General features: G+C 38.6%; 1 pseudogene; it reads right to left on the bottom strand.

Moving 5' to 3' along the window:
* Nucleotides 1-4,592: 4,592 nt before the first annotated feature.
* LOC102415745 lies at nt 4,593-17,791 on the bottom strand (annotated as a pseudogene).
* Nucleotides 17,792-18,405: the final 614 nt, after the last annotated feature.

The raw sequence follows: 18,405 nt of genomic DNA, 5'->3' as shown, positions 1-18,405 counted from the left end.
TCTTGACGAGGGTAAAGAGGAGAGTGAAAAAGCTGGCTTGAAACTCAACATGAAACAAACTAAGATGACATCTGGTCCCATCACGTCATGGCAAATAGAAAGATAAAAATGGAAGCAGTGACAGATTTTCTTTTCTTGGGCTCCAAAATCACTGCGGATGGTGAAATCAAAAGATGTTTGCTCCCTGGAAGGAAAGCTATGACAAACCCATACAGCATATTAAAAGCAGAGACATCATTTTGCCGACATTAGGTTTATATGATCAAAGCTATGGTTTTTCCAGTGATGATATACAGATGTGACAGTTGGAACATAAAGAAAGCTGAACATTGAAAAATGGATGCTTTTCAATTGTGGTGCTAGAGAAGACTTTTGAGAGTCCATTGAACTCCAAGGAGATCAAACGAGACAGTTCTAAAGGAAATCAACCCTGAATATTCACTGAAAGGACCGTTGATGAAGCTCCAATACTTTGGCCACCTGATGTGGAGAGTCAACTCATTGGAAAAGACCCTAATGCTGGGAAAGACTGAAGGTAAAAGGAGAGGGGTATGACAGAGAGTGAAATGGTTAGATAGCATCACTGACTCAATGGACATGAATTTTAGCAAACTCCAAGAGCTAGTGGAGAACAAAAGAGCCTGGAGTGCTGCAGTCCATGGGGTCACAAAGAGTTGGACACAATTTAGCAACTGAACAACAACAATTTGATCTTTTCATATTACAGTTTGCAAAGTTTTCTCCTATTTTGGTCAATACTGAAATCAGACTGATTATATTCTTTGCAGCCAAAGATGGAGAAGCTCTATACAGTCAGCAAAAACAAGACTGGGAGCTGACTGTGGTTCAGATCATGAACTCCTTATTGCCAATTCAGACTTAAATTGAAGAAAATAGGAAAAACCACTAGACCATTCAGGTATGACCTACATCAAATCCCTTATGATTATACAGTGGAAATAACAAACAGATTTCAGGGATTAGATCGGATAGACAGAGTGCTTGAAGAACTATGAACAGAGGTTCATGACATTGTAGAGGAGGCAGTGATCCAGACCACCCCCAAGAAAAAGAAATGTAAAAAGGCAAAATGGTTGTCTGAGGAGGTCTTACAAATAGCTGAGAAAAGAAGAGAGGCAAAAGGCAAAGGAGAAAAGCAAAGATATACCCCTTTGAATGCAGAGTTCCAAAGAACAGCAATGAGAGATAAGAAAGTCTTCCTCAGTGATCAATGCAAAGAAATAGAGGAAACAATAGACAGGGAAAGACTAGAGATCTCTTCAAGAGAATTAGAGATGCCAAGGGAACATTTGATGTAAAGATAGGCACAATAAAGAACAGAAATGGTATGGACCTAACAGAAGCAGAAGATATTAAAAAGAGGTGGCAAGAATACAGAGAAGAGCTATACAAAAAAGATATTTATGACCCAGATATCCACAATGATGTGATCACTCACTCACCTTGAGCCAGACATTCTGCAATGTGAAGTTAAGTGGGCCTTAGGAAGCATCACTATTAAGAAAGCTAGTGGAGGTGATGGAATTCCAGTTGGGCTATTTCAAATCCTAAAAGATGATGCTGTTAAGGTACTGCACTCAATATGCCAGAAAATTTGGAAAACTCAGCAGTGGCCAAAGTGGAAAAGGTTAGTTTTCATTCCAATCCCAAAGAAAGGAAATGCCAGGGGAGGAGCCAAGATGGCGGAGGAGTAGGACGGGGAGAACACTTTCTCCCCCACAAATTCATCAAAAGAGCATTTAAACGTCTAGTAAATTCCACAAAACAACTTCTGAATGCCGGCAGAGGACATCAGGCACCCAGAAAAGCAGCCCAACTCTTCGAAAGGAGGTAGGAAAAAATATAAAAGACAAAAAAAGAGACAAAAGAGGGAGGGACGGAGTTCCGTCCCGGGAAGGGAGTCTTAAAAAGAGAGAAGTTTCCAAACACCAGGAAACCCTCTCACTGCCGAATCTGTGCCGAGCTGTGGAAGCACAGAGGGCAACATAAAAGGGAGGGGAAAAAAAACAAACAATTAAAAATCGCGGATTGTGAGCCCTACGGTAACTCCCCCAGCGGAGAAGCAGCGCAGAGGCCTGCACACGGCATTAGCAAGCGGGGGCTGGGCAGGGAAGTGCGGCGCGGGCTGTGTCCCTTAGAGTAAGAATGGGGCCGAATGTCCTGAGCGCTATCTGAGCGAAATAATTTGGGCTAGCAAACCAGACTGTGGGATATCTACCATGCGAAAAGCCAGCCCTAACCTAAGACACCGCCAGGCCCGCGCACAGAACAAAGGACTGAACAGAGATAGCCGGCTGCAGACCTTCCCCTTCCGGTGACAGGCAGCCAGAGCCGGAAGGGGGCAATCGCAGCCCCAGAGAGACACTATCTATAAAACTGTAAGCAGGCTTCTTTGCTAACTAAAACTTCTTGGGGGTCTGGACGGTCAACATCTGCCTGAGAAGGTGCGCCGGTTTTACACCCAGATAACCGAGTGGCGGGGAGGCGATAAGTCGCAGCATTGGCGCCCGCCAAACACCTCATCACCTGAGCTGCTTGGATCTGGGAAGAACACAAAACGCAGGCCCAACCGAGTCTGCGCCTCTGAGGACTACCCGAGTGCCTGAACCTGAGCAGCTTGGACCTGGGAGCTCAGCCCAGGGCCGGCCTCTGATTGTTCCCGGGGGAACAACCTAGAGTCCAAGCAGTGTGGGCAGGGAGGCTACACGCGCAGTGAGCGGGGGCAGACCCAGTGTGGCTGAGGCACTGAGAGCGCACGCCAGTGTTATCTGTTTGCAGCATCCCTCCCTCCCTCCCCACAGCGCGGCTGAACAAGTGAGCCTAAATTAAAAAAAAAAAAATAGTGTCCTCAACCATCCCCTTTGTGTCAGGGCGGGAATCAGACACTGAAGAGACCAGCAAACAGAAGAAGCTATAACAGAGGGAAACGCCTTGGAAGCTACAGGCCATAGATTAAAACCCTGTGGTTACTACGGATTACCTAGGAAGGGGCCTATAGATCTTGAGAAATATAAGTCGGACTAAGGAACTGCCAAAAATGAACTGAACCCACAATACTCACAACAAAACCAGAGAAAGACCTAGATATATTTTTACTATTTTTACGATCAATCTTTCTTTCTTTTTTTTTTTAATTAAAAAAAATTTTTTAAGTCCTCTATTGTCCTTTAATTTTCACTTTTATAACTATTACTTTGCAAAAAAAAAAAAAAAAAAAAAGAAAGGAAATGCCAAAGAATGCACAAACTACTGCATGATTGCACTCATCTCACACACTAGCAAAGTAATGCTCAAAATTCTCCAAGCCAGGCTTCAACAGTACATAAACTGTGGACTTCCAGATGTTCAATCTGGATTTAGAAAAGGCAGAGGAACCAGAGATCAAATTGCCAACATCCGTTGGATCATGGAAAAAGCAAGAGAGTTACAGAAAAACATCTACTTCTGCTTTATTGACTATGCCAAAGCCTTTGACTGTGCGAATCACAACAAACTGTGGAAAATTCTGAAAGAGATGGGAATACCAGATCACCTGACCTGCCTCCTGAGAAATCTGTATGCGAATCAGGAAGCAACAGTTAGAACTGGACATGGAACAACACACTGGTTCCAAATCGGGAGAGGAGTATGTCAAAGCTGTATATTGTTACCCTGCTTGTTTAATTTATATGCAAGGTACCTCATGTGAAATGCTGGGCTGGATGAAGCACAAGCTGGAATCAAGATTGCCAGGAGAAATGTCAATGACTCAGATACGCAGATGATACCACCCTTATGGCAGAAAGTGCAAAAGAACTAAAAAGCCTCATGATGAAAGTGAAAGAGGAGAGTGTAAAAGTTGGCTTAGAACTCAACATTCAAAAAACTAAGATCATGGCATCCGGTCCCATCACTTCTTGGCAAATAGATGGAAAAACAGTGGAAACAGTGAGAGACTTTATTTTGGGGGACTCCAAAGTCACTGCAGATGGTGACTGAAGCCATGAAGTTAAAAGACGCTTGCTCCCTGGAAGAAAATCTATGACCAATCTGCACAGAATATTAAAAAACAGAGATATCACTTTGCCAACAAAGGTCCATCTAGTCAAAGCTATGGTTTTTCCAGGAGTCATGTATGGATGTGAGTTGGACTATAAAGAAAGCTGAGTGCCAAAGAATTGATGCTTTTGAACTGTGGTGTTGGAGAAGACTCTTGAGAGTCCCTTGGACTGCAAGGAGATCAAACTAGTCAATCCTAAAAGGAATCAGTCCTGAATATTCATTGGAAGGACTGATGCTGAAGCTGAAACTCCAATACTTTGGCCATCTAATGGGAAGAACTGACTTATTGGATAAGACCCTGATGCTGGGAAAGATTGAAGGCAGGAGGAGAAGGGGACAGCAGAGGATGAGATGGTTGGATGGCATCATTGACTCGATGTACATGATTTTGAGCAAGCTCCAGGAGCTTGGTGATTGACAGGGAAGCCTGGTGTGCTACAGTCCATGGGGCTGCAAAAAGTCAGACACGACTGAGCAACTGAAGTGAACTGATGTGCCAAAATCTGTACTGTGATGGATTACAGATGGAGTACATTCATCTCCAGTGAAGAGACTGACAGTGTGATACAACCTAACTGTTCATCATATAATCAGTTCCATGTGAGTCTTATTTGGTGTGTTTTCCTCATCATTTACCTTTAAAAATGCCCCCCTCTCTCACAACACATTAAAATCTTTGACATAAATGGCTTCATGTCCCCACTCTTTGAATGTTGTCAGCCCACCTGACAAGGAGCAGGAGACACATCCTTTTACACAGGTTAGGTGTGCAGAACAAGTGAAAAACAGTAGTTTTAGTCTGTGCTGCCTCCACCTCCTCCTGCATCGTCACTCTCAAACCCTTCAATAACAACAAACACGTATCACTTGTCAGCACGGTGCCAAGCATTGTGAAAAGCACAGGTACCCAACAGGACAAGAAAGATGTGATCCCTTTTTTTGTAGTGTAGCATATTACACATGCAATCGCCAGTGTGAATGTGATATGAAGAAAGATGCAAGGAGTTAAGGGAGACCCCAGGAAATTAGACAGAAGCAATGATATTTTGAAAATGAGGCCATAGAGCTGGGCAGGGATCCATGAGAGCACATACGCTGTAGATTCAGATCAGGAAATGAGCTAAATCACAAAGTCCTTGTACAGTGCTCAAAGCTTCTTTTCATGATATAGCCATGAAAGATAAGGGAACTGAGCTTGCATTCTCAACTAACTGCCCTTTTTAGAAAAGCAGCTTGTCTATCTCAATAAGGAGAAGGCAGGTGTCAGTTTATTTCTTCCCTCCAACTCAGTAACCACTTTCCCTTTCCTGCTCACCTTAATGTTCAGGGTTTCTTCAGCATTCTTCATTTCATGTCTGTGTGAAACTTTCTTAATTTTCATTAAGCCCTCATCTGGTTTATTTGTGACAATCAGCCACTGAGCAGATTCAACCAACAACCTGATTAAAGAAGGGCTCACAAGTGCAGTCAGCTCTCCCTTGCTTATTTGTCACCTGATTATTGGCAACAGATACTTTTTGCTTTTCATCTATATCTAGAACTTCAGTTGTTGGATTAGGAAAGAAATTATGTTCTATTATACAAATACTAGGAAAATACGAGAATGACTATTGTGGGCATTCCACTTGAAAGGTATAGCACACGCAGTCTCATACGGACTTGGGAGTCAAATTTCCTCTGCTTAATCAGCAGATTTTCCAAGAAGCTTATGAGGCTTAAGCTTGAGAGTCTTTCACATGCATAATTCCCTTTCAAAATTTGTCTTAGGTTCTATCAAATTTGTCCTCACAGTACGTATTTATAAAATATTCTTTTTTTAAAAGCCCCCCAATTATGTAAGCTTAAAGCCCAACAACATGTGCAAGTACTCCAACCATGAACTGCTCTTAGTAACCTGTTGTTAGTTGCTAAGTACACAGATGAGCCACTAATTTAAATTAGTTTCAATTTTCTCATCAATACAGTGGAGAAAGTAACGCCACCGTCCTTGTGGGCCTGTTATGAGACTAGAATGAGATAACGGTTGTGTCTGGCATGGATTGCACTTTCCTCTCTCCCTAAACTCCTCTCAGTGTATTAAATCTATAGTCATTTCTTTATGATTGATGAAATCTGATTCTCCCTAGACTGGTTTTAAGTGTAAAGATGAAGCATAAATAAATGATAAAATTATCTAAGAGGGTAGGGACTGCTGAACATATGATGTAAAGTACCTAAACTGCATGCCAGTTTTATTACTGGAAAAAACTATGCTCCTATTATGTCAGCTAACTATATGGATAAATTTGTTGCCTCTTCCTTTTATCCAATTTCACCTACAAAAATGAAAATAAAAACTTTGCCATAATGTGATTCATTCCAAAGCCAAAAATATTAAAGGTGCTTACTTTTTAAATATTTGAGTGCATTTTACATTAAGGAAAATAACACTAAAATAACTCTATGACTGCTACACAGAGTAAGATACATGAAGAAGGATGGCAGAAAATACTTAGATTTCTCTGGAAGAAAAGTCATTGTCACTCCCTGTTGTGCTTTTCAAATCTCAGTTTGCACAGAGTGAACAGATGAGAGACATGGGTTTTAGTTCCAAACAATTAGATATGATCCCTGGAGTAAGACTACTCTGATTCAATATGCATTTTCATCTCAGGTTCCCATAAGACCGAGTGAGAGAGAAGGCTCATACCTTGAGGAGAGAAAGAAGACAAAGAAAGGTCTTTGTCTGCTGCAGGGTGTGCCACTCTCAAAAGACAAAAGCCAGTCCTCCCAGCATCATCTGTCCGATACTAAAGGTACAGGATAACAGTGTCATTACTATGGTTTTTGACTGGGAACTTATCCACTCTATAACTGAAAGAAACCCAATTGAGATACTAATGTCAGATAAAGGTGAAATTTCAAGGTCAAATTCAAGACTTGGAAAATGGATTTAGATCACAGTTGTGGACTTACCAAGCATGTTGTTATTTGCTATGATGACCACAGCAGAACAACCTGACCAGAAGCATAGTAAGAAGTCAATGAGGAAGGTGGGAGCAAAGGTTACACAGGTCCCAGAGATGGCAAGCTGGAGCAAACAGCACCTGAGAATAAACTTTCGCCCAAACCTAAGAAACAAGAGAGTCAGCTTAGATTATGGGAGTAATAGTAATACATGGTAAGAAACTCAGAAAGCAAAAGCATACTCTGAAATTTAGAGAGTGTTTTAACAAGTGATTCATGAACCTGAAATCTTGAAAAAACAAGAGCTAAATCAACACATTTCCCCAAAAGTAACACTCTTTGTCTATATAGTAGCCTAAGGATCTAAAAACTTCATTCTGTAGTGAGCAGGAGGCAATTGACATCAAGTGATATCATATTAAAGAAACCACAGTATTGGAAATTGTAATATTACTGTATTACTCTTGATAAAAGTGAAAGAGGAGAGTGAAGAAGTTGGCTTAAAGCTCAATATTCAGAAAACTAAAACCATGGCATCTGGTCCCACCACTTCATGGAAAATAGATGGGGAAACAGGGGAAACAGTGGAAACAGTGTCAGACTTTATTTTGGGGGGCTCCAAAATCACTGCAGATGGTGATTGCAGCCATGAAATTAAAAGACGCTTACTCCTTGGAAGGAAAGTTATGACCAACCTAGATAGCATATTCAAAAGCACAGACATTACTTTGCTAACAAAGGTCCATCTAGTCAAGGCTATGGTTTTTCCAGTGGTCATGTATGGATGTAGAGTTGGACTGTGAAGAAAACTGAGAGCCGAAGAATTGATGCTTTTGAACTGTAGTGCTGGAAAAGACTCTTGAGAGTCCCTTGGACTACAAGGAGATCCAACCAGTCCATCATAAAGGAGATCAGTCCTGGGCGTTCTTTGGAAGGAATGATGCTAAAGCTGAAACTCCAATACTTTGGCCACCTCATGCAAAGAGTTGACTCTGGAAAAGACTCTGATGCTGGGAGGGATTGGGGGCAGGAGGAAAAGGGGACGACAGAGGATGAGATGGCTGGATGACATCACTGACTCGATGGACGTGAGTTTGGGTGAACTCCAGGAGTTGGTGATGGACAGGGAGGCCTGGCATGCTGCAATTCATGAGGCCACAAAGAGTCAGACACTACTGAGCGACTGAACTGAACTGAGTATTACCGTAAACATCCATTTTACAAGTATGTGTATCTAGCAAAGTAGAGAGTCTCTAGAGTGTCTAGAACACATGGAGCTAAAAGTATACTTGAGTCTCTAAATTATAGCTGAAAAAAGAAAATGTTAGTTGCTCAGTCATGTCTGACTCTTTGCAACCCCATGGACTGTATAGACTGCTAGGTTCCTCTGTCCATGGAATTCTCCAGGCAAGAATACCGGAGTGGGTTGCCATTCCCTTCTCCAGATGATCTCCTGGACTCAGGGATCGAACCCAAGTTTCCTTCATTGCAGACAGATTCTTCAATGTCCAGGCCACTAGGGAAGTCCTGAGCCACTGCAAAGTATCATGGAACAATGCATTAAAGTTGTTAAAGCTTTATGTAAAATCACTCAATTGAATCTGGATTTTCAGTTCTCAAGCAACATGCTTTCCTAGAACAGTATGAGCTCCATAAGCCAGATAGAAGAAATTACATAATTTTTTCAGGGGAAAGATTAAAGTAAGATGGTGAATCAAGGAGAAAAAAAGGTGAAAGATGAATGAGGAAAAGGGAATTTGGTTTTCCTTGGGCATCAGGAAAAGGGGACCTTAGTGTATATGACTTGGACTACATAGGATGTGCTAATATATACACCCAGTAATAAAAACGAATGTACAAATTTTGGGATTCAGAATTCCTCTGAAAGGTTTTAAATAGAATTCTTTAAAAATTCAAATAGTCCACCAAAAAAACTGGAAAATGTAAAAACATAGGAACAAAAATAATACCAGATAAGCATTTTAGTAATCATTATTATCATCAAGATTGAAGGCAGGAGAAGGGGACAACAGAGGACGAGATGGTTGGATGACATCACTGACTCAATGGATGTGAGTTTGAGCAAACTCTGGGAGAAGGACAGGGAAGGACAGGGAAGCCTGGTGTGCTGCAGTCCACGGGGTTGCAGAGTCAACCCCATGGACTGAACAACTGAACAACAACAACAACATAATCATCAAGAAAATGGTACGGGGAGGGAGGAGGGACGAGGGTTCAGGATGGGGAACACGTGTATATCTGTGGTGGATGCATGTTGATATATGGCAAAACCAATGCAATATTGTAAAGTTAAAAAATAAAATAAAATATTAAAAAAGAAAATTATGTAGAAAAAATTAAAGTGATAGACTGAAATGAATCATAACAATAATCACATCAAACAAGTTGCTAATGACCTAAACCATCTATCACATGAGGGAGATTATCAAAGGGTTAAAAAAAGACCTAATTTTAAGTACAATAGTACTTAAAATATTGTGGGTTGAAAGTAAATTGACAGTAAAAAAAAATATTTAGTTCAAATAGTAATTATAAGATGCCTGGTGTCTTTACATTATCATCAAATAAAACAAATTTCAAAACAAAAGACATTTGCAGAAATAATGCTGAAAAGGTCAAATGTATATGAACTCAACAAAAGCTTGAAATACATGAAATAAAACTGACAGAATTAGATACAGAGTTCATATTCTGCAATCATTAGTTTATAACTCTTCATTCACCTTATTCTTCTGATACCTTAAATCTACTTTCTGCCTCCACTAATTTGCCTAGTCTTAGCTAGTTCTTGTGAATTCTGTTTCACAGTGATAGGAAGAGCTGACATCGAAGGATCAAAAAGCGACATCATTGTGAACGCTTGGCCGGGGCAAGCCAGTTATCCCTGCGGTAACTTTTTGGACACCTCCTGCTTAAAACCCCAACGGTCAGAAAGATTGTTCTTTTGTAAGTGGATGCATACGTTTGTCCTTCTGTGCCTGGTTTATTTCATTCAGCGTATTTTTTTCATAGTTTATTTATGTTGTACCAAGTACCAGAACACCATTCTATTTTCAGGATGAATAATATCCTATTGTGTATATTCACCATATTTGTTTACCCATTAATCTGCTGATGCATGCTTGGATCACCACCTTCAGGTATTATAAATAATGTTGTAATGAATACTGATGTACAGCTATCAAACTCGCTGTTTTTAATTTTTTAGAGTATATACCTAGGAATGGAATTGCTGGTTCATGTGAAAATTCTGTTTAGACTTTTTTTTTTTAATTTGTTTATTTAATTATTATTTTTTTTTTTACTTTACAATATTGTATTGGCTTTGCCATACATCAACATGAATCCACCATGGTTGTACACATGTTCCCCATCCTGAACCCCTCTTCCACCTCCTTCCCCATACCATCCCTCTGGGTCATCCCAGTGCACCAGCCCCAAGCTTCCTGTATCCTGCATCGAACCTGGACTGGCGATTCATTTCTTATATGATATTATACATGTTTTAATGCCATTTGACAATCTGCCAAACTGTTTCCCATCTTGTTGTTGTTATTCAGTCACTAAGTTGTGTCTGACTCTGCACACCAGGCTTCCCTGTCCTTCACTATCTTCTGAAACTTGCTCAAATTCATGTCTATTGAGGATTCATCATTTTATATTTCCACTGTCATTGAATGAGGGTTTCAATTTCTCTACTTGCTCATCAACACTTACTTTTTCTGCTTTTTAAAAATTATAGCCATCCAATTAAAATAAATACATTTATATTAAAAAATAAAAAATAATAAAATTATAGCCATCCTAGTAGGTGTGATATGGTTTGCCATACAGTTTTGACTTGCATTTATTTAATAAGTGATGAGGTTGGGATCTTTTCATGTGCTTATCAACTACTTGTATATCTTCTTTATAGAAATATATTCAAGTCCTTTGCTAATTTTTAAATTGGTTTATCATTTTGTTATTGAATGGTTCATATATTCTGGATATTAAATACTTATCAGCTGTATTATTTTAAAATATTTTCACCCAACTTGTAGGTTATCTTTTATTCTCTTGATAATAACTTTTGATGCACAAGGTTTTTAATTTTGGTGAAGTCTGATTAAGCTATTTTTCTTTTGTTGTTTGTGATTTGCATGTCTAAGAATCCATTACCAAATACAAGGTTATGAAGATTCACTTCTATGCTTCCTTTAAGAGTTTTAAAGTTTTAACTCTTACACATAGGTTATTAATTCACTCAACTTTTGCATATAGAGTGAGAGAAGAGTAAACTTTTTTTTTTATTATTTCATATGGGCATTTAGGGGCTTATTAGGTGGCACTAGTGGTAAAAAAAAAAAAACAAAAAACATGCATGCCTATGCAGGAGACATTAAGAAACGCAGGTTCAATCCCTAGGTTGGGAAGACCCTCTGGAGAAGGGCACAGCAACCTACTCCACTGTTCTTGCCTGGAGAATCCCATGGACATAGGAGCCTGGAGGGCTACAGTCCAGAGGGGCGCAAAGAGTCGGACATGACTGAAGTGAATTTGCAGGTGTGAACATGGATATTTAGCGGTTCAATACCATTTCCTGAAAACATTTTTCTTTTCCATACTGAGTGATCTTGGCACACTTGACAAAAGTCAGTTGGCTCTAAATGTACAATTTCATTTCTGGACTGAGTTCCTTTTTGTTGGTTTGTACCTCTCCTCTATCCTTATGCCAGTACTGTAATATTTGGTTACGGCAGTTTTGTAGTAGTTTTGAAACCAAAAAGTGTGGGTCCTCTGAATTTATCCTTCTTTTTAACATTGTTTGGCTCTTTGGAGCTCCAAATTCGTATGAACTTAAAGTTCAGCTTTTCCATTTCTACAGAAAACAATGTTGGAATTTTGATAGGGATTTCACTGAAACTCTTGATTGCATTAAGTAGATTGACTAGTGGCCAACATTAAGTCTTCCTACAGCATTAACACGGGATTCCTTTCCATTTGTTTAGGGCTTTTCTATTTCTTTCAGCAAGGCTTTATAGTTTACAGTATACAAATCTTTTACCTTTTAGATTAATTTTATTGATAGGTAGTTTATTCTTTTAGAAGATATTGTAAGTGTAATAACTTTCTCAATTTCATTTTCTGCTTGTTCATTGTGGTTATATAATTGTGTGTTTTTCTTGTACCCTACAACTTTGTTGAATTCGTTCATGAACTCTAATAGCTGTCTTGTGCATTCTTTGGAATTTTAAATTTGTATAATCATGTCATCTACAAATATAGATAGACTAAAGTTTTTCTTTTCAATTTGGATATATTTAATTTCTCTTTCTTATCTAATTAATTAGATTCTTCAATACAATGTTGATTAGCAACAGTGAAAGCAGACATCCTTGACTTGCTCCCGAAGTTATTGTGAAAGTTTTCCTTTCACCATTGAGCTTAATGTTAGTTGTAGTTTTTTTCTTAAATACCCTTTAACTTGTTGGGTTCCCTTTTATTCTTAGTAGTCTTATTTTTATCATGAAAGAGTGCTAGGTTTTATAAAATGCTGAATTGTACATTTTATAAAATGTATCAATTGAAATTATGCTTTCTTTTTCTATTAAAGTGCTATATTACATTGATTGATTTTCTTATGATGAACTACCTTTGCATTCCTGGGATAAATCCTATTTGTTCATGGTATACAACTTTTTAAATATGCAGTTGGATTCAGTCTGCTAGCATTTTGCTGCAGATTTTCTGTTCATAAAGGATGTTGCTCTGTTGTTTTCTTGTGATGTCATTATCTGGCTTTGATATCAGAGCAGCACTGGTCCCATAGAGTGAGTTAGGGAGCTTTCCTCCTCTTCTGTTTCATGGAAAAGTTCAAGAAGAATTGGTGTTCATGTTGGGTTGGTCAAAGGGTCATTCATTTCTCCCCCATAAGATGGCCCTAGCAGTGCTTAGTTGTCTTTAACTTCATTCAAAATAATTTTGTTACCTGATATTCTGACAGCTGCCATAGCAATGTGCATTTTAAAAACTTATCAAAGTTGGTGAATTTTTGTGTAGCCATTTTAATATTGAAGATGAAAGAGAAAAAGCAACATTTTCAGCATTGTTGCTTGTTATTGTCCCCAGTCACATCCAACTCTTTGTGACCCCGTGGTCTGTAGCCCATCAGGCTCCTCTGCCCATGGAATTCTGTAGGCAAGAATACTGGAGTGGGTTGCCACTTCCTACTCCAGGGGATCTTCCCACCCCAAGGATTTAAGCCATGTTTCTTGTGTCTTCTGCATTGGCAGGTGGATTCTTTATCACTGAGCCACCAGGGAAGCCAACTTATTAACAATTAAAAGCAAATGGGTTGAATTTTCCCATCAAAAGAGAGAGTCACTAAATGGATTCTTTAGAAAAGGACTGAACTATATTCTCCTTACAAGAGGCTCACTTCAGCTTTAAAGACATACATAGGCTCAAAGTGATGGGACAGGAAAGGATACTCTATACAGGGTACAATTAAATGAGAATTTTTTTGTCTGATACTTATATCAGACAAAATAGACTCCAACCAAAAATGGTAAGAAGACACAAAAAAGTGCATTACATAATGATAAAGGAACCATTTATCAAGATGATATATCAGTAATAAATAATTATGCAACTAACACCAGAGCACCTCAATATATTAAGCAAATACTAACATACGTGAAAGGAGAAATAGACAGAAATACAATAATATTGGTGGACCTCATTACTTTGTTTTCAACAATGTTTAGCCAGATTAAGAAAGTTAGAGAGAAGACTCAAATAAAAAATTAAAAATGAAAGAGGAGACACAGGGTTATAAGGTACTAACTCAAATATTTCTGTGTTTTAATAAAATAAATAAACCTTTAATAAAATAAAATAAAACCTTTCATAAAAAAAGGCTAACCTATAAGAAATGGATAAGTTCCTAGACACATACAATCTACCGAGACTGAATCATAAAGAAATGGAAAAATCTGAACAGACCAATAATAACTAAGGAGATTAAATCAGTAATATAAATCACCCCTTCTCACAAAAAAAAAAAAAGAAAGAAAGAAAGAAAAACAATGCAAAACCTGGACAAGAGGTTTCACAGGTGAATTCTACCAAACATTTAAAAATGAATCAAACCAGTTCCTTTCAAACACTTCCAAAAAATTTGAAGAGGAGGAAACACTCTCAAACTGATTTTAGAAATCCACCACTTTTCTGATTCCAAAGTCAGATAAGGACACTCCAAGAAAACTGCAGACCAACATCTCTGCTGAATACAGATGCAAAACATTCTCAACAAAATATTAGTAAACCAAATTCAATAGCACACTAAAAGGATCATAAAACATGATCAAGTGGAATTCACCCCCAGGATGTAAGGATTACTCAAGATATGTGAATCAATAAATGTGAAAAACCACATAATGGAATGAAAGGTAAATTAGTATGATCATCTCAAGAGATACAGACAAAATCCTACATCCTTTAGTGATAAAAATAATTAATTGGGTATAGAAGAAATGTACTTCAACATAATAAAGGCCATACATGACAAATCCTCAGCTAATATCATAATGCTGACAGGTTGAAGGATTTTCCTCTAAGCTTAGGAAAAAACAAGGGTGCCCACTCACACAGATCACATTTAACATAATATTGTAAGTTGTAATCAGAGAAAGCAGGCAAGAAAAAGCCATAGAAGTTGGAAAGGAAGAATTAAGTTCTCTCTGTTTGCAGATGCTATCATCCTATACACAGAAAATTCTAAAGACTCAACCAAAAATTTGTTATAACTAGTCTACAAATTCGGTGAAGTTACAGGATACAAAATCAACATACAGAAATCAATTGCATTTCTATACACTAGCAATGAAATATGTGAAAAAAGTATTAAAGAGAACAATTCCACTCACAGTAGCATCAAAAGGCACTTTATTGTGAATTATCATAAAGGCTTTGGTCAGAATACTGTCAACTCTTTTGTGAATTACATTTGGGGTAATTGCATACAAAGTTCACAATTTTCAGGTGAAAGATAAAATGGCATTAGGCTTATGGATGGTAAGGGATACTTTAAGTCTCTCATTTCTCCTGTGAAAGACTTGAGTCTGACATCATTGTCTCTTACTTCAGGATGGACACTGCTGGCACAGGATAACCCAAACTTATCACACCACAAATTGTGACTCCTGAGGTCTATAGATTAATTACCTTATACTAAGAAAATATGTGATTGCATGAATACTTAATACAAGGCTTTTATAAGCTGGGCATACACACCGAGGAAACCAGAATTGAAAGAGACACGTGTACCCCAATGTTCATCGCAGCACTGTTTATAATAGCCAGGACATGGAAGCAACTTAGATGTCCATCAGCAGATGAATGGATAAGAACACTGTGGTACATATACACAATGGAGTATTACTCAACCATTAAAAAGAATACATTTGAATCAGTTCTAATGAGGTGGATGAAACTGGAGCCTATTATACAGAGTGAAGTAAGCCAGAAAGAAAAACACCAATACAGTATACTAACGCATATATATGGAATTTAGAAAGATGGTAACGACAACCCTGTATGCGAGACAGCAAAAGAGACACAGATGTATAGGACAGTCTTTTGGACTCTGTGGGAGAGGCGGGGGGGGGGGGATGATTTGGGAGAATGGCAGTAAAACATGTATAATACCATATAAGAAACGAATCGCCAGTCCAGGTTCAATGCAGGATACAGGAAGCTTGGGGCTGGTGCACTGGGATGACCCAGAGGGATGGTATGGGGAGGGAGGTGGGAGGGGGGTTTGGGATGGGGAACACATGTACACCTGTGGTGGATGCATGTTGATGTATGGCAAAACCAATACAATATTGTAAAGTAAAAAAAAAATAATAATAATAATATAATTTAAAAATTAAAAAAAAAAAATAAAAGCAAGATAAACATCCAGGTTACAACCACAATTATTTTACAATTCCAGTATTACCTGACTATGCACCAGGTTTTATAGAAATGCCTACCAGTTATGGTGGGGCAACCAAGACATGATGACCAATGTGGGAACCCATAAGCATTTAGCTCATTGAGTCCAGTAGGGACTTAACACAAAAATCATGGCAAAGGCCAGCAGTGCTGTTCTCTATATCTGTGTTTTTAAAGAAGCTGGACCTCCTGTCTTGAAGCACCTTCCTTTCTGTTCCCATAGATAACTCTTCCTCATATTTCTGGATGAAGTGTTATGATACTTACCCTCTAAATACTGTTCTGGAATATACCCCAAATCTTGTGGAGATAATATTTCTGTGTCCAGTACACAGAGCTCTGTGGCAACAAAATGTCATTCATCACAATGAGTTGAATTCTGCATTTCCATCCATAGCTCCCTGGGAACCAAGGCAACTCACCCCAGAGGAAGGGCATCAATGATGTGGAGACACTCACCTGTCTGAGAGCTGGCCATTTATGAGGCCTCCCCACCAGCATTCCAGCCATGACTAGGGATTGAACCACTGATTTCTGTGACTGATGATCACATACAAAGTCCCACTGGAAGAGAAGAAAACCAGCACAAAGGAGCTTCACAGCATCTCATAATCCCTCAATGTGCCCTTCGTGAACACATTCTGTTTTTTTTTTTTACTATGTTTATTCATCTATATCATTCAAGTCTCGGTTTAAGCATGGCTTTTCTAGAATTTCTCAACCAAATCTTCTAGGTTATAACAGAATCCGTCTTTATATTCACTTAGCACTGCATACCCCAGCGGTCCTCAACCTTTGCCACACATTGGAAACATTGAGTTTTTTCTTTTTAACTTTACAATATTGTATTGGTTTTGCCATATATCAACATGAATCTGCCACAGGTATACACGTGTTCCCCATCCTGAACCCTCCTCCCTCCTCCCTCCCTGTACCATCCTTCTGGGTCGTCCCAGTGTAAGGAAACATTGAGTTTTTTAAAAAAATATTGAAGTCTAGATTTCACATCTAGAGTGAAATATACTCCAGTCTGTTTCTCTGACAAGTAACCAGGGTATTGAAATATGTTCTAATAAAAAATAATATTTCCAATTTGCAACTAGATTGAGAACAAGTGGGTAAGAATAATTTTTCACAAGTAATTACTTGTCTAATCACCAGTCTTTATACTAAAGGTAAAGCTTTGTGATATTAGAATTCATATCCAGTTGGTTGATTTCACTGTCCTCAATTTTAAGTGCTTGGCTTTTAAAAAGGTAAGCAATCATTATTGCTGAAAGAATGAAAGACAGGTGGTTACACTAATACTAACCACTTGAACAGTATTTATGCTGTTATTCTAAACACCCAGACCATGTACTCACAATAGTAAATGAGGCTTTACCTCAGTCATGATGGTGGAGGAGAACAAGCAGCAATCATACACCCAGCCATCCACACAGGGCTCTGTGTACAAGTCACTCATGTCGGGAAAGATCCCATTTAGGAGCTGCCACTGTGGGTGGAGGAAGCGATGACATTTCTCTGGCTTCAAGTTAGAATCCAAGGGGATGGAAATTCTCAGGAGGACATCAAGGCTGAGGGTCCCAGTGTCATTATCAGAGACAGTGGCATTAGTGAGGATGTGGACCCAGCAGCGATGCCCTGGAACAGCTGCAGTGAAGTTCTCCAGCAGTATATGGCATGCTATCATCATGAGAGAAGGCAAGGCTAAAAGCATCTGAAGGATCTGGAATTTCCCCAGGCCACCAATTTCATCCTGGAGCTTCTCAAAGGGCAAAGGTGATATTCAAGAGAAGCTACAATGACTTTACAGAGACAAGTTCAGGGGCACAAAAAGTTTCCTTATATTAATTCAAACTATCTACGTGACCTCACACCAGTTTCTCATTAATGAGTCCTGTCACCTTACTTACAACAGAGTAGTTTTCCCAGTCCTTTTGTTATCAGGATATAATACTCTTCTTTTTTTAAAGTAAAGTTATAGAGATAATTATTTACCAAAATACTTTCCATTGTTGACAATGAAATCCGTTTAAAGGTTTACTCTCTGAATGTGCTTGTCCTCAGTGGTTATGTAAAATCAGCATTGGACTTTGACATGAACATGGTCTCTAAATAATCTAAGATAAGCCTGCTACACAGTCTTCAGTATTTCTAGAAAGTGGAATTTGAGAGACATGGAAGTAAATTGCTTTATGATTTTTCTGTGGAAAGAATAGGAAACAAATGTTTTCTTATTTAATACTGAATTTGATTAAAATAATTAACAAAACACAGCTCTACTAGTTTTCAGTAGCTGATATATTGTGCTTCAGTTTAAATTACACAAAAAACTCACAATAATTTTAAGTTCTTTGAAATATAGGTACAGGGGAAAGGCAGTGGTAAACT

The sequence above is a fragment of the Bubalus bubalis genome, chromosome 5, assembly GCF_019923935.1.
Source record: "Bubalus bubalis isolate 160015118507 breed Murrah chromosome 5, NDDB_SH_1, whole genome shotgun sequence".
NCBI lineage: Eukaryota > Metazoa > Chordata > Mammalia > Artiodactyla > Bovidae > Bubalus > Bubalus bubalis.
The sequence above is the reverse complement of the archived record's forward strand: the minus strand, read 5'-3'. Positions and strand labels throughout refer to the sequence as shown.